Consider the following 25,724-nt stretch of genomic DNA (forward strand, 5'->3'; position numbering starts at 1 on the left):
TGTCATGTATGCTGGAGCAGACATATCTTTCTTCTCCAGTTGGTTAGGTGGGATCAAGGGATTCCTTCAATAAGTTTGTTTGATACTAATTGCCCTCCTTATAATTGAATCGATAATCCTCTGTTGTGTTATTCCCTTGTATAAAAAGGTTATTGCCAAAGCAACTCCGACTGGCGCCTTCCTCAATCAAGAAATAGATCCACCAGAGTACGATGGTACTGATCCAGGGGAGGTCCCGAAGTATATTCCTCTCAAGAGAGTAGACAAAACCCCCCATTCTCAGATGATGCTAAGAGATTTAGTTTAGGGACAGTGGGAGAACTCCATGTGAGGTTAGTGAAGGGTTCAGCTGCCTGGAGGCCTCTCGCTAGGGGAGAGTTTCTGAGGCGTCTGGATGAAGAAATCCACCTCCCCTTTCCCCATCACATGGACAGTCTCAAAGGATCTTTCTGTAAGGGAAAAACTTAGTGTTTAGGGGGGATTGTCAAGGTGAAAATATATTTTCTTATATACCTTTTGTACTTTTATATATTTTATACTGTGAAACAATAAGTTTTCCCTTGCTAATGCAAATGTAACTGTATTAAAGATGGCTGCCAGTGTTCATTCTTCACTTCAGTTTAGAATCTGAAAGGTTAAAGTTTCATTTCTTCTGAAATCGAAACTTGGAAATAGAAAGAAGAGGAGGAATCCACCAGGAGACGTCCGACGAATCAGAAGGACTGAGCACTAGACGTATACTGCTTAAACCCCGCCTATTGCATTCCTTTTTAGTACCGTGTATTTGGAAAATAAAGTTCAATTGGTATGACTGTGGCTGACACATATAGTCACATGAGCATGCACTGAGATTGAACCAGCTACCTGTCTGACTCATTCTTACCCGGTACCACATGCTTATAGTTTAATTTGGAATGACTGGTGAATGAGGGTATATTGTCGTTACGACCCCGACAAAAGGGCCACTGTCACCCCCTCCAGCCGTTATAAACTAAAAGAGCCACCTTGTGCAGCAGTAATGCTGCATTCTAACAAGGTGGCTCTTTTAGTTTTAGGTACAAGTATACCCAAAAATAACAAAAGTTAGGCGCCGGTTTTGAAATGTAAACAGCGCTGAGGGGCGGTGCCGAAAGCCCATGAAGATTGGAGTGATGGCAGAGTAGCGGTTCAAGCTGGGGAGTGAGGACCCGCCTCCCTGGCTAGAGACCGGTATTGTGGCTAAGTATCAAAACGCTTTATTTTGGGTATACTTGAACCTAAAACTAAAAGAGCCACCTTGTTAGAATGCAGCATTACTGCTGCACAAGGTGGCTCTTTTAGTTTATAACGGCTGGAGGGGGGTGACAGTGGCCCTTTAATCTCGATCCATGGCGACTTGAAAGACGAACGTAGAAAGATTGATCTTGTGCAAGCCTAGATAAGTCCACCATGGTCTTCTTCGCCATTATCTTGACAGCATCAAACCATCGGGTTGCTGGTCTTCCTCTTCGCTTTGCTCCTCTATTCTTCCGACCATGATGTCCTTCTCCATTGACTGCTCTCTTCATATGATGTGTACAAAGTAGGCAAGTCGTAGCTTCGTGAACCTTGCTTCAAGTGACATTTCTATTTCTACCTTGATTTGTATCAAATCTGATTTGTGTGTTCCTCTTGCCACCCATGGCATTGATAACATCCTTCTCCAGCACCACATTTAGATGGCGCTGATTCTTCTTCTGTTTTGTTTCATTATTTTACAGGTTTTGTATCCATATGTTACTATAGAAAAAACCAAACCATGTACTAGCCATGTCTTTATCACCAGTGAAACGTTCCTTGATTTGAAGACCTTGTCCAGTGACTTCATTGTTGATTTGCCCATAGCTATTCTCTTATTGTCTTCCTGTGTCGTCGCTGCATCTTGAGTTATCATCGATCCGAGTAGGTTTAAGTCCTTCACAATTTCCAATTTGTCGGTGTCCATATCAAATGTGTATCTGCTGTAGTTAATATCTTTGACTTCTTTGTATTGAGTAGGAGTCCCATGTTTGAGCTTTCCATCTTGACACTTCGTAATAAGTCCTTCATTCCCTCTACGCCTTTTGCTATCAATGTTCTATCATCTGCGTATTTAAGATTGCTGATGATTCGTTCAGCAATTTTGATTCCTTATTCTTTTTCGGCATGTCCAGCCTGTCTGAAAATAGCTTCGGCATATAAATTGAAGAAAAATGGTGACAGGATGCAGCCTTGTCTGACGCTTTGTCCTACTTTGTACCCTGCAGTGTTGCCCTGTTCCATTTGCACTGTTGCTTCTTGGTCGATGTAAAGGTTCCTAATGAGACTGATCAGATGCTTTGGTAATATCTCCACAACAGGGAGGTGAAATTTAAAAAACAACAATGTTTTATTCCACTCTCCAACCACTATTATGTCGTGTGTCCAGCTCAACATGAAAAATTTGGTGAAAGGTCCTCTTAACACAAGCTATACTGAATCTTTTCTCCCAAAATTACATACTGTATAAATCTACTCAGTTCTTCCTGCTCTATAACAAGACGCCAGCAGATTGGACTGTACTTTCATGTGAAAGGTTCCCTTTAAAGAGAACCTTTCAGCAGGATTGTGCCCAGTAACCTACAGATAGTGTCAGGTTGGTGCCATTATACTGATTAAAATGATAACTGGGTGATGAAATCCATCTTGTGGTTTTTGTTTAATCCTTATTTTCAGTTTTCAGTTAATGATATGCTCGTGCTCCGGGGCGGCCTGTGGGGGGTCTTTATGTGGTGCTCTGCTAAGGTATTCATAATGCAGACTGATGACAGGTCACTGATTCCTCAGTGGCTTGCCCCATACTTAACATAATGAATATTATATATACTGTACATACTATAAAAAAAAAACCTTCTGCAGACAGGCACCAGCCGTGGCACCTGCGATGCAGCATAATCGCATGTGTAATGTGCATTTAATTATTATGGTTGAGGTTGACCTGATATTTAAAAAAAAAAAAAAAATCCATTTGAAAATGGCGCCCGCCGCGCCTGCGCAGTAGCAGCTATCGGTGTATATAGAGGTGATCCCATAGCTGCTATGGCGCAGGCGGCGCCATCCTGCTAGAGAATAACAAATTTCCTCCACTAAGATGGTGCCACGGAGCCTGCGCAGTAACAGCTATCGGATCACCTCTATACACCAACAACTGCTACTGCGCAGGCAGGCAGACGCCATTTTCATATGGATTTTTTTTATATTAGGATAACCTCATCCATAATAATTACATGCACAGTACACATGCAGTTATGAAGCAGTGCAGGTGCCACTGTTGGCGATTGCCTGCAGAAGTTTTTTTTTTTTTTAGCATGTATACATAATATTCATTATGTTAATTAGGGGGCAGGAAAGTGAGGGATCAGTGACCTGTCGTAGGCCATCAGTATGAATATCTAATCAGAGCACCACATGAAGACCCCCCCCCTCAGGCCGCCCCGGAGCACGGGCATATCATTAACTCAAAACTGAAAATAAAGATTAAAGAACAACCACAAGATGGATTTCATCACCCAGGTATCATTTTCATCAGTATAACGACTCCAACCTGACACTGTCTGTAGGTTTCTGTGCACAATCCTGCTGACAGGTTCCCTTTAAAAGAACCTCCACCATTTGGTATGTGGCTAATAACCTGTAAATTGAGAGTGTGGTCTATGGCATCACAAGAGGATTAGGATCAAATTTTCTATTTCAAGCACAACCTTAGCTTTTGACATCAGTAAGGACATTAGTCACAAATCATTATCAGTCCAACTTATTGCCCAAATTTAATTACATGACAGTGGAAAATATAGATTCCTTTCAATGTTATTGTACAAAATAGAAAAGAAGACAGTTCTTGTAAATGGCCATTTATTAGGACAAATCACATGATAGTTCAATCAATGTTGCCTTGGCTGACTCCGTTGTTTGATGCACATATTAATAGATTTCTAAAAGATGGAGGTAGTTATTTATATCCTTTTCTTGGATTTCCCAATATTACATTCCTGTAACTTGAGTTGCTCCTTGTAGCACACGTCTCCATTCATAAGGGAACTAAAGTGACCCAGCATGGATCAAAATACCTTATTTTCCTCAAACTATCTAACCATACTATTTTTATCTGTGTAAATCACACCACTTTCATCCAAGCATCTTGAAAGGTATAATCTCCATTAGGCAGCTCAGCTTCCTATCCTCCATCCTCTGTAGGGTCCCCGAGGATGTAATTCAGGATGCATTCCATTAAGAAGAAGGGAGTCTCATGTTTCCCAGTCTCAACAAGGTGGGCAAAGGAAATAACATGATGTGTTTGCACTCTACAGAAAGATTAACTCATTCTTAATCATGGTTTCACCAGAGCCACGTATACTCTGGTTGTCCAAACTGGAAGGAGCAGTACTGCTTAGCCATTAATGGTTATTAGGTCCAGGTTCACCCTGTTGCCTACAGGAAAAAGAGAGACTTCACCAGAGCAATCAAATCAGGGAAACTACCATTTATTGGACATGAATTCAATGTCTAATTGATGTGTCGAGCTAAGGTTAATAGGTTATTATTGCCTGAACCAGAGTATACAACCTTGGGCACTCAACGCTCTATTCCAACAAGAAATGATTGGGTGACAGACTCAAAGCTCTTTACTACGACTTTATGAAATTATAATTGTTTCACCATTATTAACAGTATTTGGCCACCTCTCATGGCATTTTTGCTTACTTACATGCATGAAGCCTGCACACTTCTGTCAGATGTACAGTTTGATCTGATGGACATGCAAGGGCTATGGCCCATCAACGGCCACTGATGGGCTGCAACACTCAAATTACATAATGTCATGTGGCTGCTGGGGGACACAAAACAGACAGTATTGGACAATCCCTTTAAATGTTGAAATTCGGACCGATTACAGCTTCTTAATGGGGGATTATTTTATACTTCTTATGGACTCACCTGGTGAAGTGAATTCTCTAAGCCATAGGTCAGCGTGAGCAGCATGGAGCCGATGATGTAGTAAGCTAGATTTGCCACATGACGTGAAAACAGCAAAAAGCTAGACAGCAGAGTATGCAGCACAGCAAATGGATAGGCAAGGCTAGAAGCAGGTGGAGAGAGTTTGCACACAGGAATAGCAGAGAAGTTTATGCAAGCTTGTAAGTAACAGCAGGGATAAAGATAACCACAGGAACAGCTGAATTGTAGTGTGCGATATCACCAGAATAGCAGAAACAGGTATTAAACAGGTACTACGATAGCAGAAACGAGTTTGTAATCTTCAGCTTTGTTGCTAGCAGTGTTTAGTTGGTTGCTAGAAAGCAGACATGAGTTGCAGGAAACATAATAGCCACCTGGCTCATGGAAGATAAAGCTAAGTCCTGCACATGGTAGCAAGGTGCTGTACTTCCCGAATACTCAGGCAATACATGGCTGCCTGAACTTGCCTCTAAAAGCATTGGGTTAGGAAAATAGACATGCTTGTCAGGTTAGTTGTGTAACTCAGCATAGACTACTACATAGGGAGCCAACCATAGGAGGTGGGTGCAAGGCCTAGTGTAGCGCCCCCACCGCCGCAGGGCCGTAGGGGTACCCGGTACAGGGCCTGTGAGTCTCTGCTCTGGGGTTGTCACAGTGGCTAGGCCCGGTCCGTGACCCTGCCGAGGGGCGTACAGTGATAGATATGATGTAGATGGTGGTGATGAGGCTGTAGTGGTGCAGTGCAGTAAATAACGAGGACACCAGGTTGCAGTCTCTTTACCTCTTTACTGAAGATCTCTGGGTCCTCAGTCCAGAATACGGTTCACCAGGCTCCGCAAGTCCGGCCGGTCCAATAGCACCTCCAGAGTTCTCTTCACAGGTGGAAATCGGTGCCTTCCTTCTAGCGCTATGTGTTGTGGTCCTTCCCTGCTGTGCTTACAGAAAGTCCCCACAACTGTTGTGTCTGTTTCTTAAGTTCCCTCACAACTCGATTAGATGATGTTCTGCTAATCCTCCGTCCCTCCCTGTTGTTCTGGTTGGGATGGCACCCGTTTGACGGGTAGGCTCGGAGCTCTTCCGGGACCCTAGAGTCGCCCCTCTCCACAAGTTGCCCCCCAAGACTGCATAGGTGATTAAAGTTAGACAGCCCGCCTTAGACTGACTGTCCTGCCGCTGTTTGGAGTATTGCTTGAAGCTGAATGTTATGATACTCCCTCGGCGTTCCGGCCACCGGTAGTGCGCCTTAGTAGGATGTTGCTTCGGTCTTACAGCACGACTCCTACTGGTATTTCTCCTTTTGCGTGATCTCGTTTCTCACTCAGCACAATCTATCTCTCTTCTAATCCTTCCTTGGGCACCGCCGCTACCCGGAGCAGGCACGGTCCCGTTACGTTCGTTCAAGTTGCCAAGCCTCTGTCAGGATCCCACCCCTGACAGAGACCCTACTGTATCTTCCCCTACAACACCCTCTGCCACAAGGTGTTGCCTGGTTCCAACCCAGTCAGCTTTCTGATCTAACTTCCTGCCTGACCCCCAGTTTACCCACTATGGTGGGGAGTGGCCTAGTGAATAGAACCCTTAGCTCCCCCCAGAGGCCCGACTGTGAAATGTATTGGTGTCTGTGATACCTGATCAGATGAACTCCTTCAGTGCCATCAGACGCACCATAGCTCCCCATAGTGGCGGAGCCACAGTACTGCAACGACCAGGACTCTGGGGCGCTGCACTAGCACTGGAGCCTGGACAGGCAACAATACTGTTTCATGTTAAAAGGAACTTTTCAGTAAGTTTTTGTCAATATATTGTCACCACTTTTGCTGTTAGCTTTCTAGAGCTTAAGAAAACGAATGCTGATGTAACAGCTTAGGTTAATAATCAAGTCTATATAGCAAAAATAACCTATACCCTTAGTTTATAGAGCAGATAAAAACGTACCTTTATTTAGAAAATAGCTAAAAAACCATGAGACAACTACAACAGATGTACACATAAAACACACAACCGTGCTCTCTAGCAAAAACCCTAGATGGGGTACTGCAAGGCCACTACCTGACAGCGGAGGTTGGCACCCTATACACAGATTCGAGATTGGCGCCCCCGCTCGTCGGCGGCTGACCCTATTGCTCCTAAATGCGCCCTACTCATAAGGTGCACCATACAAACTGTCATAGACACCCAACAGGAAAGCTGTTAGTCAGACAGCATAGATAGATGGTAGATATGCGTTACTGTTGAATTGTTGTTCTACCCTCAGCAGGGCTGCATGTGGCAGGGTGAGAGACACGGACTAAAGACATTTGTGCAAAAAACAAAATGTGCTCGTGAAAAAACAACCACTAACTACCTCTGTACCCTGTCCAGAGATGCCCTGCCTGGCTGTGGAGGTTGGCACCCTACTGTGCAGCGGATATGGCGCCCCCACTCACCGATGGCTGACCCTGAAATGACCCTATTGATATACTAAAACTCTGTACAATCTGGGTACACAAAATGTGGAATAAACTTAAAGATAAAGCCTATCCCACAAAACAGGGCAAGCAGGCAGGAACATAACTCCAAAAAGTCAATAGACAGAAAATTGAGACATAACCATTGATAAACATCATACCTCATGACAGAAGATAAGAGCCGATACTTATCATGTTGATGAGCTGAACACCTCAACGCGTTTTGCCAAAAGGCTCATCAGGAGGCCCAGATATGCAGATGCATATCTGGACCTCCTGATGAGCCTTTTGGCGAAACGCGTTGAGGTGTTCAGCTCATCAACATGATAAGTATCGGCTCTTATCCTCTGTCATGAGATATGATGTTTATCAATGGTTAGGTCTCAATTTTCTGTCTATTGACTTTTTGGAGTTATGTTCCTGCCTGCTTGCCCTGTTTTGTGGGATAGGCTTTATCTTTAAGTTTATTCCACATTTTGTGTACCCAGATTGTACAGAGTTTTAGTATATCAATAGGGTCATTTCAGGGTCAGCCATCGGTGAGTGGGGGCGCCATATCCGCTGCACAGTAGGGTGCCAACCTCCACAGCCAGGCAGGGCATCTCTGGACAGGGTACAGAGGTAGTTAGTGGTTGTTTTTTCACGAGCACATTTTGTTTTTTGCACAAATGTCTTTAGTCCGTGTCTCTCACCCTGCCACATGCAGCCCTGCTGAGGGTAGAACAACAATTCAACAGTAACGCATATCTACCATCTATCTATGCTGTCTGACTAACAGCTTTCCTGTTGGGTGTCTATGACAGTTTGTATGGTACACCTTATGAGTAGGGCGCATTTAGGAGCAATAGGGTCAGCCGCCGACGAGCGGGGGCGCCAATCTCGCATCTGTGTATAGGGTGCCAACCTCCGCTGTCAGGTAGTGGCCTTGCAGTACCCCATCTAGGGTTTTTGCTAGAGAGCACGGTTGTGTGTTTTATGTGTACATCTGTTGTAGTTGTCTCATGGTTTTTTAGCTATTTTCTAAATAAAGGTACGTTTTTATCTGCTCTATAAACTAAGGGTATAGGTTATTTTTGCTATATAGACTTTCTAGAGCTTACTTTATATGTAACATTATTAGGTACATTATGTAAAATACAAAGCTTAACTGCTATCTGCAATATAAATTCATTTCCTTGAAGAGTCGTGAAGGTGGAGCCACACAGGAAAAGATTCACATTAGCCACACCCTAAAAGGGACTGTCCACTACTCGGACAATCCCTTCTCAATCCTCATGGTTTAACCTTGTAAAATAATAACACGTATATTCACCTCCGGTACCGCTCCAGCTGTGTCGGCACTGGCTCTTCCAGGGATTGCATAATATTTTCTACACAACACTCGGGAACGCCAGTTCTGACAGCGCTGGAATGGCACCAGAGGTGAATATAAGTGTTATTATTTTACAAGAGGAAACATGAGGATTGAGAAGGTGTTGTTCAAGTAGATGACAACATATTTAACACTCCAAATCTGGATTCATGGATGAACATTTTAATATCGTTCTAAGTTTAGTGCATGTGCTGCTGTCCTCCGGAATGTACGCAGTGAATTTGCCTGCGATTGTACTGATTTCGCTAAACTTGCATCTTAGTATTTTGTCCACAGACATTGCCAAGTTTTCGTAGAACATGGGGACAATTCATAACTTCTAGGCTGTCAGGAACAAGCAAAGATTTGTAGATGTCCAATAACTGGAGAGCCACAGGATGGAGACCACTGTTCTCTCCTGTGCTGCCCTTAGCAAGAAGACTTGAAATGGCTTTAAATATTTATTAAATTGCTAAAAAATGTCCAAGTTTGCTAATAGATTGGAATTTTAAGTAGAAACATTCTCTAGGCCCCTGTCCTCTATATTTTCCTGGCACTGTAAACACTCATATGGGCAGATGAAAGTGGCCAAGCTTTGGGACTGCAGGGTCTCTGGTTTGTAGTCTTGCTGAATCAGTCTTTTGAGCTCCTGTTTCTCCATAGAGCTTAGAAGGATTCAGCTAGTTTGTTATAAATCATGTAATGTCATAGAACTAATGGAAAAGAGAAGAATTAGCTGGGTAGAAGAGAATAGAGAGTAAATGAAAGTGCACAGTGTTGTATAATATCACGTCTGCAATATATTATGAGGATAAAAATGTTGTTGGCAGTTCTTCTTTAAATAGCACATTAAGGAATTCCCTAGTAGAGGACCCGTTTCCAAGACATCCATATGCCTTATAAAGGAATATGGACCCTAGATGAGAGTTGTAAAACAACTCCTTTTAGGAGACCTATGAGTATGTCCTCCAAATGGGCTCACCCTCTATTAAAAGATAACTAATAGGTTATTTGAAAGTACAGGGTGGGCCATTTATATGGATACACCTAAATAAAATGGGAATGGTTAGGGATATCAACTTCCTGTTTGTGGCACATTAGTATTTGGGAGGGGGGAAACTTTTCAAGATGGGTGGTGACCATGGCAGCCATTTTAACCTCTTTCTGCCATAGGACGTACTATTCCGTCCATGTGGGGTGGGCCCTAATTCCCAAGGACGGAATAGTACGTCCAGCGCGATCGGCCGCGCTCACGGGGGGAGCGTGGCCGATCGCGGCCGGGTGTCAGCTGCCTATCGCAGCTGACATCCGACACTATGTGCCAGGAGTGGTCACGGACTGCCCCCGACACATTAACCCCCGGCACACCGCGATCAAACATGATCGCGGTGTGCCGGCGGTACAGGGAAGCATCGCGCAGGGAGGGGGCTCCCTGCGGGCTTCCCTGAGACCCCCGGAGCAACGCGATGTGATCGCGTTGCTGCGAGGGTCTCTTACCTCTCCTCCCTGCAGCAGGCCCGGATCCAAAATGGCCGCGGCATCCGGGTCCTGCAGGGAGGGAGGTGGCTTACTGAGTGCCTGCTCAGAGCAGGCGCTGGTAAGCCTGCAGCACTGTAAGTCAGATTGCCGATCTGACAGAGTGCTGTGCAAACTGTCAGATCAGCGATCTGTGATGTTCCCCCCTGGGACAAAGTAAAAAAAAAAAATTCCACATGTGTTAAAAAAAAATAAAAAAAAATTCCTAAATAAAGAAAAAAAAAAATATTATTCCCATAAATAAATTTCTTTATCTAAATAATAAAAAAATCAAACAATAAAAGTACACATATTTAGTATCGCCGCGTCCATAACGACCCCACCTATAAAATTATATCACTAGTTAACCCCTTCAGTGAACGCCGTAAAAAAAAAAAAAAAGAAACGAGGCAAAAAACAACGCTTTATTCTCATACCGCCAAACAAAAAGTGGAATAACACGCGATCAAAAAGATGGATATAAATAACCATGGTACCGCTGAAAACGTCATCTTGTTCCGCAAAAAACGAGCCACCATACAGCATCATCAGCGAAAAAATAAAAAAGTTATAGTCCTCAGAATAAAGCGATGCCAAAATAATTATTTTTTCTATAAAATAGTTTTTATCATATAAAAGCGCCAAAACATAAAAAAATTATATAAATGAGATATCGCTGTAATCGTACTGACCCGAAGAATAAAACTGCTTTATCAATTTTACCAAACGCGGAATGGTATAAACGCCTCCCCCAAAAGAAATTCATGAATAGCTGGTTTTTGGTCATTCTGCCTCACAAAAATCGGAATAAAAAGCGATCAAAAAATCTCCCGTGCCCGAACATGTTATCAATAAAAACGTCAACTCGTCCCGCAAAAAACAAGACCCACATGACTCTGTGGACTCAAATATGGAAAAATTATAGCTCTCAAAATGTGGTAACGCAAAAAATATTTTTTGCAATAAAAAGCGTCTTTCAGTGTGTGACAGCTGCCAATCATAAAAATCCGCTAAAAAACCAGCTATAAAAGTAAATCAACCCCCCTTGATCACCCGCTTAGTTAGGGAAAAATTAAAAAATGTAAAAAATTTATTTATTTCCATTTTCCCATTAGGGTTAGGGTTAGGGCTAGGGTTAGGGCTAGGGTTAGAGTTAGGGCTATGGTTAGGGCTAGGGTTAGAGTTGGGGCTAGGGTTAAGGCTACAGTTAGGGTTGGGGCTAAAGTTAGGGTTAGGGTTGGGGCTAAAGTTAGGGTTAGGATTACATTTACGGTTGGGAATAGGGTTGGGATTAGGGTTAGGGGTGTGTCTGGGTTAGAGGTGTGGTTAGGGTTACCGTTGGGATTAGGGTTAGGGGTGTGTTTGGATTAGGGTTTCAGTTATAATTGGGGGGTTTCCACTGTTTAGGCACATCAGGGGCTCTCCAAACGCGACATGGCGTCCGATTTCAATTCCAGCCAATTCTGCGTTGAAAAAGTAAAACAGTGCTCCTTCCCTTCCGAGCTCTCCCGTGCGCCCAAACAGGGGTTTACCCCAACATATGGGGTATCAGCGTACTCAGAACACATTGGAGAACAACTTTTGGGGTCCAATTTTCCTGTTATTCTTGGGAAAATACAAAACTGGGGGCTAAAAAATAATATTTGTGGAAAAAAAAATATTTTTTATTTGCACGGCACTGCGTTATAAACTGTAGCGAAACACTTGGGGGCTCAAAGTTCTCAGAACACATCTAGATAAGTTCCTTGGGGGGTCTAGTTTCCAATATGGGGTCACTTGTGGGGGGTTTCTACTGTTTAGGTACATTAGGGGCTCTGCAAACGCAATGTGAGGCCTGCAGACCATTCCATCTAAGTCTGCATTAAAAATGGTGCTCCTTCCCTTCCGAGCCCTCCCATGCGCCCCAACGGTGGTTCCTCCCCACATATGGGGTATCAGCGTACTCAAGACAAATTGGACAACAACTTTTGGGGTCCAATTTCTCCTGTTACCCTTGGGAAAATACAAAACTGCGGGCTAAAAAATAATTTTTGTGGGAAAAAAAATATTTTTTATTTGCACGGCTCTGCGTTATAAACTGTAGTGAAATACTTGGGGGTTCAAAGCTCTCACAACACATCTAGATGAGTTCCTTAGGGGGTCTACTTTCCAAAATGGTGTCACTTGTGGGGGGTTTCTACTGTTTAGGTACATTAGGGGCTCTGCAAACGCAATGTGATGCCTGTAAACCATTCCATCTAAGTCTGCATTCCAAATGTCGCTCCTTCCCTTCCGAGCCCTCCCATGCGCCCAAACGGTGGTTCCCCCCCACATATGGGGTATCAGCATACTCAGGACAAATTGGACAACAACTTTTATGGTCCAATTTCTCCTGTTACCCTCGAGAAAATACAAAACTGTGGGGCTAAAAAAATAATTTTTGTGGGAAAAAAGTTTTGTTTTATTTTTACGGCTCTGCATTATAAACTTCTGTGAAGCACTTGGTGGGTCAAAGTGCTCACCACACCTCTAGATAATTTCCTTAGGGGGTCTACTTTCCAAAATGGTGTCACATGTGGGGGGTTTCAATGTTTAGGCACATCAGGGGCACTCCAAACGCAACATGGCGTCCCATCTCAATTCCAGTCAATTTTGCATTGAAAAGTCAAATGGCGCTCCTTCGCTTCCGAGCTCTGTCATGCGCCCAAACAGTGGTTTACCGCCACATATGGGGTATCGGCGTACTCAGGACAAATTGTACAACATCTTTTGGGGTCCATTTTCTCCTGTTACCCTTGGTAAAATAAAACAAATTGGAGCTGAAGTAAATTTTTTGTGAAAAAAAGTTAAATGTTCATTTTTATTTAAACATTCCAAAAATTCCTGTGAAACACCTGAAGGGTTAATAAACTTCTTGAATGTGGTTTTGAGCACCTTGAGGGGTGCAGTTTTTAGAATGGTGTCACACTTGGGTATTTTCTATCATATAGACCCCTCAAAATGACTTCAAATGAGATGTGGTCCCTAAAAAAAAATGGTGTTGTAAAAATGAGAAATTGCTGGTCAACTTTTAACTCTTATAACTCCCTAACAAAAAAAAATTTTGGTTCCAAAATTGTGCTGATGTAAAGTAGACATGTGGGAAATGTTACTTGTTAAGTAGTTTGTGTGACATATCACTGTGATTTAATTGCATAAAAATTCAAAGTTGGAAAATTGCTAAATTTTCTAAATTTTCGCCAAATTTCCATTTTTTTCACAAATAAACACAGGTAATATCAAAGAAATTTTACCACTATCATGAAGTATAATATCCGTTGAAGCATTCCAGAATTATAACCTCATAAAGGGACAGTGGTCAGAATTGTAAAAATTGGCCTGGTCATTAACGTGCAAACCACCCTTGGGGGTGAAGGGGTTAAAGTCGGCCATTTTGGAACCAAATAGGAGAACTACGATAATGAGTTTTACAAAGAGAATTATGAATGCCCATGACCCCTAGTTTGCATTTTATCTGCATAAGCCCCATATTGATGCAGATAAAAAAATGACAAAGTCCCATAATGACCAAGTCAAAATTGGATCATCATGGATCGTATGGTTAATTACAGGTAGAAAATAGTGGTAAGATGAATCCGTTGTTTCAGATGCTGCACATCTCATATCTTCACAGCATAGACAATTGCCTTACGATACGAGATGTGCAGCATCTGAAACAACGGATACTGGCAGCCTGTGCTAGCATTTCTTCTGTGGTGTTGCTATCAGTGTGTCAAGAGTGGGAGAAGAGGGTTGCATTGACAATCCAACACAATGGGCAGCACTTTGAACACATTTTAGAAGTGGTCATAAACTTGTAAATAACTCATGAAAGAATAAAGTTACGTTAAAACCATGCACACCATTGATTTCTTGTGAAATTCTCAATAAGTTTGATGCGTCACATGACCCTCTTCCCATTGGAAAAAATTAAGTTGGATCCAAAATGGCCGACTTCAAAATGGCCGCCATGGTCACCACCCATCTGGAAAAGTTTCCCCCCTCCCATATACTAATGTGCCACAAACAGGACGTTGATATCACCAACCATTCCCATTTTATTTAGGTGCATCCATATAAATGGCCCACCATGTAGATTTTCTAATCCAGGCAATATCTTTAATGGAGTAAAGCTCTTTGTAAGTGTATAGGTTTACACCTGGCTGCACACTATCTAATGCTAATATTCGGCTCAACGGTCAAGGACTAAATCAATATCAAATCCTTCTTTCACAAGGGGCAATTTGGACATAATCCTTTCCTTCAATCCCACAGGCTGAGCAACAGGATTATCTTATTTAGTGTGGATCTTAGGGTACTGTTGCAGCGCCCCAGAGTCCTGGTCGTTGCAGTACTGTGGCTCCGCCACTAAGGGGAGCCACGGTGCGTTCGATGGCACTGAAGGAGTTCCTCCAATCAGGTATCACAGACACCAATATGTTTCACAGCTGGGCCTCCGGGGGGAGCTAAGGGTGCTATTCATTAGGCCACTCCCCACCATAGTGGGTAAACTGGGGGTCAGGCAGGAAGTTAGTAGAGAAAGCTGACTGGATCGAACGAAGCAACACCTAGTGAGAGAGGGTGTTGTGGAGGAAGAGACAGTAGGGTCTCTGCCAGGGGTGGGATCCTGGCAGAGGCTTGGCATTGAAAGAACGTAACGGGACCGTGCCTGCTCAGAATAGCGGCGGTGCCCTAAGAAAGGATTAGAAGCGAGATAGATTGTGCTGAGTGAGAAACGAAATCAAGCAGAAGGAGAATACCAGCAGGGGTTTTGTTGAAAGAGGCAGCACCTTGCTGAGGCGCATTACCGGTGGCCGGAACGCCGAGGGAGTGGAATAATATACAGCTTTAAGCCATACTCCAAACAGCGGCAGGACAGTCAGTCTCAGGCGGGCTGTCTACCACATATCACCTATGAAGTCTTGGGGGGCAATTGCGGGAGAGGGGCGTCTCTAGGGTCCCGGAAGAACTCCAGGCCTACCTGACAAACGGGTGCCGTTCTTACTGTAACATCAGGAAGGGACGGAAGATTAGCAGAAGATCAGTTAATCGAGTTGTGAGGGAACTTAAGAAACAGACACAACAGTTGTGGGGTACTTTCCGTAAGCACAGCAGGGAAGGACTACAACACAAAGCGCTAAGAAGGAAGGCACTGATTTCCACCTGTGAAGAGAACTCTGGAGGTGCCATTGGACCGGCCGGACTTGCGCAGCCTGATGAACCGTATTCTGGACTGAGGACTCAGAGATCTCCAGTAAAGAGGAAAAGAGACTGCAACCTGGTGTCCTCGTTATTTACCGCGACCTGCACCCCACAACTGCACCGCTACACCACCGTTATCACCACCTATTTCACCGGACGTCCCCCACTGACGGACAGGGCCACGGACCGGGTCTAGCCACCGTGACAACCCCAGGACTGAGACCTAGAGGCCCGGCTCCGGGTACCCCTCGGCCCTGCGGCGGTGTGGGGGCGCTCCAATTCTTGGCGTCACGAACAGGATCTACTTAAGCCTGAAGAATCAGGTCATGTGTGCCTTGGAACTGTGATTTACTGTACTTTATTGCAAAGACTGTGGATTGTCACTTGCCGCCAAAAGTTCGCGCCAAAACCGCCGCCATTACAGCGCTAAGGAGAGCGCAGGAGAAGAAGAAGGGCGTGGAAGTGGGCGTGAACAAGCTGAAGAGCGCGAAAGACAATGGCCGCCCAGTCTAAATATCTCGGCCCCTTGAGGACGTGTCCGTCAGCAGCCGAGATCCGCCTCCTGATCCTCAATGGTGGGCAGAGACAGAGAAAACGAAACCGCCCACGAAGGAGAGAGCGGGAAAAGGACCAGGAAGAAGAAGTGAGAGACATGGAGGACGCCATGGCAAGCCACCCGGAGCGGGAGCGTGGGGTCGGAGCCGAGGACTCCCCCAGCTACCCGGAGAGGCACCGCAGCCAGACCTCCACAGTTGACGCTGACCTCCTGCAGACCGGGGCGGATGGGCTGATCCACCAACTCCTGCAGACGGAGCTGAGCACTGAGGCCGGGTGGAAGAAGACCATCATCGGGAGCCTCACCAGACGCCTGTCGGCAGCCTCGCTTGGTCCGGATCAGGAAAGAAGGTCCAGCGCTCCGAAGCTGGAAAGCAAGGCCCTGCCGGAAAGCGAGATGCTGCAAGCAGAGATGACAGCGCTGCAGCGCGAGGCCCTGCAACCAGCGCTACAGGCCGCAGTGGAGACGGAGCAGACCGGCACCGGAGGGACCGCATCTGAAGCAGGTATGAAGGACGACCCTGCCCTGACGACCGACACCACTCCAGTGACTGCTAGTGCCAAAGCTGCTGACTCCGTTCCAGTGACTGATCTTGCAGCAGCCGCTACCTCTGCTGCAGCAAATGCCCCTACTCAAGCTGCGCAGACCACCATCGCTGCGCCCGATTTAACCGTACATGCAAGACGGATTAACGGCGTTTGTCCAGCACTGGGTGCAACCCTGGACCTCACTTTGCCCAGGCCAAGAAGGGTTAAGTGCCAGGTGCAGCCCTGGAAGCCGTCCAACTAAGCCTCGGAAACCTGAAACTGTAAATAGTTAACTGTTTATTTCCTTGCTGTTTTGCTGCTAAAACCCGTCCTGGGTTAACTCTTAAAGGGATCCCTTTGTTTACCCGGGATCCCTATTGCTTTTTATTTTTGCTTTCACTTTCATTTTTGCTTTTTGTTCCACAATGTTATAAAAACTGCTGAATCATGGACTGTGCATGATTTGAACTTTCTTGTAAATAGTTTGCACCTTCTTAAAGGTGCTTCCTACTGGTTTTGTTTAAAGACATTTTGCGAAGATACCATTCCGGAGCCTTTGCATGGACTGGTAGGCTGAGAAGAAGAGCTACCTCAGAAAGACTTGATCTCCTCTTAAAGGGGAGGTTAGAATTGAACTTGAAAGTGATACTGTTTTAGAACAGTAATGTCAAGATAATGCTTTGAAGGAAATGTAACTGTTTTTCATGGAAAAGTTATGTGTGTTTAATTTGTTTAAAATGTGAAACCTAGATAATGTTCTTTGAAGAGAAAGATGTAGAAAGCCCGTAGGGGTAGATGTAGAGTTCCGTTTAACTAAAAGTAAAGAAGTAATAACGAAGGTGAGGATAGAAGGTAAACCCTGCGTCCCCATAGAAAGTTAGTTCGTTACTAAGGACAGAAAGTAGACCCGTAGGGGTTAGTGAGTGAGTCCTTATAGGAGCCAAGCAGAGTGGGCTCCATGCTCTCAAATTGAAAGGAATGTTATGTCTATACTATGTATAGTAGAGAAAGGCAGTAGGCCCTGGCTGAACGGGGCGGTCCTGTAAAAGAAAGGAGAGGCAGTAGGTCTGGTGCCATAGGGACAGGCGGTCCTGAAGGTTCAAAGTAGGAGAATGTGAAGTTACCTTGCCCTGTAATGTGATTATAGGAAGGCCTTTGGTAAACTAAGAGTGTATGTTTCCTAAAGGCAATGTTAATTTATTGTTCCAGCATCTGCACTTAATAGAATACCCGGTTGGGTAATGAGAGTTAATTGTAGCCTGTTGCTATGATATTTGATTATGTTTTGTAACGTTAAAGTGTCCTCACTTCCCATAAAGGGAAGCCTGTTCAAGTATGCTTATTGTTTTGCACTCAACAAATTTGTATGTCTTTTTGCTAACCTGTATTGTTGTTTTCTTCCCAGTCCCGGAGTACTGTGTTTAACCAGGGGGGAGTGCAGCGCCCCAGAGTCCTGGTCGTTGCAGTACTGTGGCTCCGCCACTAAGGGGAGCCACGGTGCGTTCGATGGCACTGAAGGAGTTCCTCCAATCAGGTATCACAGACACCAATATGTTTCACAGCTGGGCCTCCGGGGGGAGCTAAGGGTGCTATTCATTAGGCCACTCCCCACCATAGTGGGTAAACTGGGGGTCAGGCAGGAAGTTAGTAGAGAAAGCTGACTGGATCGAACGAAGCAACACCTAGTGAGAGAGGGTGTTGTGGAGGAAGAGACAGTAGGGTCTCTGCCAGGGGTGGGATCCTGGCAGAGGCTTGGCATTGAAAGAACGTAACGGGACCGTGCCTGCTCAGAATAGCGGCGGTGCCCTAAGAAAGGATTAGAAGCGAGATAGATTGTGCTGAGTGAGAAACGAAATCAAGCAGAAGGAGAATACCAGCAGGGGTTTTGTTGAAAGAGGCAGCACCTTGCTGAGGCGCATTACCGGTGGCCGGAACGCCGAGGGAGTGGAATAATATACAGCTTTAAGCCATACTCCAAACAGCGGCAGGACAGTCAGTCTCAGGCGGGCTGTCTACCACATATCACCTATGAAGTCTTGGGGGGCAATTGCGGGAGAGGGGCGTCTCTAGGGTCCCGGAAGAACTCCAGGCCTACCTGACAAACGGGTGCCGTTCTTACTGTAACATCAGGAAGGGACGGAAGATTAGCAGAAGATCAGTTAATCGAGTTGTGAGGGAACTTAAGAAACAGACACAACAGTTGTGGGGTACTTTCCGTAAGCACAGCAGGGAAGGACTACAACACAAAGCGCTAAGAAGGAAGGCACTGATTTCCACCTGTGAAGAGAACTCTGGAGGTGCCATTGGACCGGCCGGACTTGCGCAGCCTGATGAACCGTATTCTGGACTGAGGACTCAGAGATCTCCAGTAAAGAGGTAAAGAGACTGCAACCTGGTGTCCTCGTTATTTACCGCGACCTGCACCCCACAACTGCACCGCTACACCACCGTTATCACCACCTATTTCACCGGACGTCCCCCACTGACGGACAGGGCCACGGACCGGGTCTAGCCACCGTGACAACCCCAGGACTGAGACCTAGAGGCCCGGCTCCGGGTACCCCTCGGCCCTGCGGCGGTGTGGGGGCGCTCCACTTCCACACAGTGAAATTTTCATCGCTACGACGGCACGATTCGTGACGTTCTAGCGATATCGTTACGATATCGCTGTGTCTGACACGCTACTGCGATCAGACATCACGCTGAGAATCGTACGTCGTAGCAGATCGTTTGGAACTTTCTTTCGTCGCTTGATCACCCGCTGACATCGCTGGATCGTTGTGTGTGACACCGATCCAGCGATGTGTTCGCTTGTAATCAGGGTAAACATCGGGTAACTAAGCGCAGGGCCGCGCTTAGTAACCCGATGTTTACCCTGGTTACCAGCGTAAACGTAGAAAAAACAAACAGTACATACTTACATTCCGGTGTCTGTCCTCCGGCGTTTCAGCTTCTCTGCACTGTGATCGCCTGCCGGCCGGAAAGCTAGCGCAGCGGTGACGTCACCGCTCTGCTTTCCGGCTATGGTGCTTACACAGTGCAGAGAAGCAGAACGCCGGGGGACAGACACCGGAATGTAAGTATGTACTGTTTGTTTTTTTTACGTTTACGCTGGTAACCAGGGTAAACATCGGGTTACTAAGCGCGGCCCTGCGCTTAGTAACCCGATGCTTACCCTGGTTACCCGGGGACTTCGGCATCGCTCCAGCGCCGTGATTGCAAAGTGTGACCGCAGTCTACGACGCTGGAGCGATAATCATACGACGCTGCGACGTCACGGATCGTGCCGTCGTAGCGATGAAAATGGCACTGTGTGACGGTACCCTTAGTTGGGTCTTCAGATAACAAAGCAAAGTATTCATCTTACCACTATTTTCTACCGGTAATTAACCATATGATCCATGATGATCCAATTTTGACTTGGTCATTATGGGACTTTGTCATTTTTTTACCTGCATTAATATGGGGCTTATGTAGATAAAATGCAAAGTAGAGGTCATGGGCATTCATAATTCTCTGGAAAACTCATTATCGTAGTTACCCTAGTGCCAGAAAAAAAAAGTGCTTATAACAATGCACTCTACTAGAGTATAAACCTAAAGTAGAAAGACCCCAGATCCATTCCCCAACTCTCTGAACTAGAGTGTCCTCTAAGGCTACTTTCACATTAGCGTCGTGCACTGCACGTTGCAATGCGACGTTGCGGCGCACCGACGCATACTGTGGAAGCGCCGCACAACGGGGGCAGCGGATGCTGTTTTTCAACGCATCCGCTGCCCCATTGTGAGGTGCGCGTTCGGAAATGCTGGACACACATGCAACGTTTTTTGGTGGCGACGGTCCGACGCAACACGATGCAACCGTCACACGACGGTTGCGACATGTGGCAATGCGTCGCACTGCATCGCTAATGCAAGTCAATGGAGAAAATACGCATCCTGCAAGCACTTTTCAGGATGCGTTTTTTCTACAAAACGACGCATAGCGACGTGCAGTGCACGACACTAGTGTGAAAGTAGCCTAAGTCCCAGTGATTATGAAGACTGGTCTGCCCAGACTGTTTCCTTAAAGCCCTCATACATATGGGTTTGTCCAACAAACTAATGTCTATGGGGTTCCCTGACAGATAATGGCCAGAGAAGATAAGGATCAAACTTGTCTGATTTTGGACTGCCGATCCTTCTGTTCTCCCTGAGATAAGTCACCACCAGAGATGTTTGGCCACAGACGTCTCATAGAGAACACAGGAGCCAGTATAGATTTCTGCTTGCCTAAAAATCAGCTTGAAGTATTGTTTGGCTGACACATATCTAAGGCCGGGTTCACATTAGCGTTTCAGTCCCTAGCTGTGGACTTCTTTCCTTAAGCTCTGCCTACTTCCGCATGCATCCTGCGCACCTATCTTTAACATTGTGTACGCAGGGACATGCGCATGTGCGGATGCGTCCGCATGCGTCGTTTTGACGTGTCCGCCGAACGCAACATTTTCTTGCGTTCGGCGGGCACGTCAAAATGACACACGCGGACGCATTCGCATACAACACATGTCCCTGCGTAAACAATGTTAAAGATAGGTACGCAGGACTCACGCAGAAGTAGGTGGCACTTAAGGAAATAAGTCTGCAGCGTGAAACGCTAATGTGAACCTAGCCTAAGGTGTATGAAGGGCTTAAGATGCCAATGGGGTGCCAATGTCTAGATTTGACTCCTCCCAATCTGAGTTGCAGGGGAATTAAAAACTTGTTTCCACACATACCTTGTCTTGATCCCCAGAGGGCGACACGTATGAATATATATATAAATATTTTTTCTAAATAGAACCTGTCACATTGTATATTGATTCCTATTTGTGGCAACATGTGATTGAGCAAAAGGTACTGGGCATGGTGATATTTAGTTCTGTAGGAGTATATTCAGTATAGCTTGTATTTTCTTAATGACATGCCCTATTTTTAATATACTTAGGAGTCCAGTGGGTGGTTCTATTCAGTGATTGACAGCTGTGTGACTGAGCACACATACAGTTATATGAAAAAGTTTGGGCACCCCTATTAATCTTAAGCTTAATGTTTTATAAAAAATTGTTTTTTGTTTGCAACAGCTATTTCAGTTTCATATATCTAATAACTGTTGGACACAGTAATGTTTCTGCCTTGAAATGAGGTTTATTGTACTAACAGAAAATGTGCAATCTGCATTCACACAAAATTTGACAGGTGCATAAGTATGGGCACCTCACCAGAAAAGTGACATTAATATTTAGTAGATCCTCCTTTTGCAAAAATAACAGCCTCTAGTCGCTTCCTGTAGCTTTTAATGAGTTCCTGGATCCTGGATGAAGGTATTTTTGACCATTCCTCTTTACAAAACAATTCCAGTTCAGTTAAGTTTGATGGTCGCCGAGCATGGACAGCCCTCTTCAAATGATCCCACAGATGTTCAATGATATTCAGGTCTGGGGACTGGGATGGCCATTCCAGAACAGTGTATTTGTTCCTCTGCATGAATGCCTGGGTAGATTTGGAGCGGTGTTTTGGATAATTGTCCTGCTGAAAGATCCATCCCCTGCGTAACTTCAACTTTGTCACTGATTCATGAACATTATTGTCAAGAATCTGCTGATACTGAGAGGAATCCATGCGTCCCTCAACTTTAACAAGATTCCCGGTGCCGGCATTGGCCACACAGACCCAAAGCATGATGGAACCTCCACCAAATTTTACTGTGGGTAGCAAGTGTTTTTCTTGGAATGCTGTGTTTTTTGGCCGCCATGCATAACCTTTTTGTATGACCAAACAACTCAATCTTGGTTTCATCAGTCCATAGGACCTTCTTCCAAAAAGAAATTGGCTTCTCCAAATGTGCTTTTGCATACCTCAGCCGACTTTGTTTGTGGCGTGCTTGCAGAAACAGCTTCTTTCGCATCACTCTCCCATACGGCTTCTCCTTGTGCAAAGTGCGTTGTATAGTTGACCGATGCACAGTGGCACCATCTGCAGCAAGTTGATGCTGCAGCTCTCTGGAGGTGGTCTGAGGATTGTCCTTGACTGATCTCACCATTCTTCTTCTCAGCCTTTCTGATGTTTTTCTTGGCCTGCCACTTCTGGCCTTAACAAGAACTGTACCTGTGTTCTTCCATTTCCTTACTATGTTCCTCACAGTGGAAATTGACAGGTTAAATCTCTGAGACAGCTTTTTGTATCCTTCCCCTGAACAACTATGTTGAATAATCTTTGTTTTCAGATCATTTGACAGTTGTTTTGAGGAGCCCATGATGCCACTCTTCAGAGGAGATTCAAACAGGAGAACAACTTGCAAGTGGCCACTTTAAGTAGCTTTTCTCATGATTGCATACACCTGGCTATGAAGTTCAAAGCTCAATGAGGTTACAAAACCAAAAAAAGTGCTTTAGTAAGTCAGTATAAAGTAGGTAGGAGTATTTAAAACAAGAAAATGATAAGGGTGCCCATACTTATGCACCTGTCAAATTTTGTTTGAATGCAGATTGCACATTTTCTGTTAGTACAATAAACCTCATTTCAAGGCAAAAACATTACTGTGTCCAACAATTATTAGATATATGAAACTGAAATAGCTGTTGCAAAAAAAAACAATTTTTTATAAAACATTAAGCTTAAGATTAATAGGGGTGCCCAAACTTTTTCATATAACTGTAGTTGTCAATCACTAAGTAGGACTGCCTATTTGACTAATAAGTAGTCAATCACAGAGTAGGACTGCTTACTGGACTGGTAAGTAGTCAATCATAAAGTAGGGCCGCTTACTGGACTAATAAATAGTCAATCATTGAGTAAGACGGCTTACTGGACTGCTAAGTAGTCAATCACAAAGTAGGACTGCCTGGACTGGTAGTCAATCACTGAGTAGGACTGCTTACTGTACTAATAAGTAGTCAATCACTGAGTAGGACTGCCTGGACTCTGGACTGGTAGTCAATCACTGAGTAGGACTGCTTACTGTACTAATAAGTAGTCAATCACTGAGTAGGACTGCTTACCAGACTAATAAGTAGTCAATCACAAAGTAGGACTGCCTGGACTCTGGACTGGTAGTCAATCACTGAGTAGGACTGCTTACTGGACTAATAAATAGTCAATCACTAAGTAGGACTACCTACTGGACTACTAAGCAGTCAATCACTAAAAGTCACTCACTAGGTAGGACCGCCTAAATAGTCAATAACCGAGTAAAGACGCCTACAAGAATCTTGAGGGATTTATTCAATTACCATTCTGGAGGACATTTATTCCCGAAGATAAAAAAAAAAACATAGGCTTTTGTCTTCCTCTGATCCAACATTGCAGGGTGCTGAACTACATGGACTTGTGTCATTTTTCAGCCTTACAAACCAGGTTACTTTGATCTCTTGCTGTGGACAAGTCCAATTTCCATTGGAACATTTTCGAAATGTGTCTAGAGAAATCTAGATAAATCGTGTTGTTATTTCTTGGGTATTAGATTTTATGTGGAAGTTCCAAATAAAAAGGATTTGGGCAGGGTTTACCGTGAAGCAGGCTTTCCTCTCGTAGATATAAAATAAAGCCTCTCATTTCCTATAGCAGCAGAAGGTCCGTCACTGAATATCAATGAGTGTGTTGTCTTCGGCCTCATTTCAACTCACGGTAATAAAGTCCCTATAGCAGCAATCCTGGATCTTGCCCCTTTCCAATCTACAAGCCCCCCCCCCCCCCGCCGCCGCCATCCCAGTGTTTTGCAATGTGAGTGTTTTACACCTGTACATAACTCATCCATTATAATGAGTGGGGTCTGCGCTTCCAGTAATAGAGACCCCCGTCTGCAGTCCTACAGCGGCTAATAATTAATGGATCTGCATGTTGCATAACACCTAGAAAGCTTTGTGATGCTCCCTCCTACCAGCTTCTGCTCTGCATCCATCAATATTGCATTACCTTGGCTGAGACGGGGATGCAGTTTCATTAAATATTCAATCTGTGGCTTAAAAATGTAGTACTCTGTGAAACGCTGAACAGAAATATGTTTTTGTATTTAGACATATAAATGGGAGCGGGGAAATGATCTCAAATGTGGATATGCTAATCTGTGTTTGGCAGCACTGACTTATACAGGGAGGTATCAGCAAAGAGAAAAATTGTGTTTTCATAAGAAGGGAATGGTGAAGCCGCTGGGCAGGAGATCGGCTGTCCATGTATTCACCGCAGAGATATATTATACATGTAATGTACGATTGTCGTAATCTGAAAAGCTGGATTATAAAAGCGTCAGACTACGGGAACCTAACCATGTGCAAGCTCGCCATTACGATGACGACATATTAACGTCTTCCTTGCTGGTGCATCTAAAGTATATCACTGGAGACACTTTCAGATAAGTCTAAGCTGACCCCAACATCCCCAAAATGTACCCGCTAATCTAACAATGGGGCTTTACTTACACTCCAGATTTTGGACAAAAAAGGCTGATTTAGACCGTTTTCTGTCTTTTCATACCACCAACCTATACAGATCAAAGCCTTCAAACAAATATATTAAAGATAAACTGTCATCAAGAAAATGCAGTCTAATCTGCAGGCAGGATGTTATAGAGCAGGGGGAGTGGGGCAAATAGATATATAGTTTTGTGGGAAAGGACTCTGCATAACCTGTGCTTTCTGGGCTTTCTGGTCCAGTAGGCAGTCCTATCAGTGATTGCAGCTATCTCTTAATTAATACTTACACAAAGAAAGCAGTCAGTCATTGACAGGACCGAAAATCCCAGAAATAACAAAGGATTAAAGCATGAAATTATCCAGAATCGCTTTCGACAAAAATACATATCAATATACTCAGCTCCCACATCTCTATAACATGGTGTCTGTTTTTGGACTGCATTTTCATGGAGACAGGTTCCCTAAATTAGCACTGTGTGCAATATAGATATAATATTACAGTGTTAACCTTCTACAAATATTGCACACCACATGATAGTATATGCAAACTAGATACTTCCATTATAAGACATGTAAAAATATACATAAAACAGGATGTGGATGTAAAGCACATCCACGCAGAAACATGAACCACAAACTACATATGTAAGTAGAAATATGCAATATGCATGTTTCGCCTATAGCTTCC

This window comes from Ranitomeya variabilis, chromosome 4, assembly GCF_051348905.1.
Source record: "Ranitomeya variabilis isolate aRanVar5 chromosome 4, aRanVar5.hap1, whole genome shotgun sequence".
Taxonomy (NCBI): Eukaryota; Metazoa; Chordata; class Amphibia; order Anura; family Dendrobatidae; genus Ranitomeya; species Ranitomeya variabilis.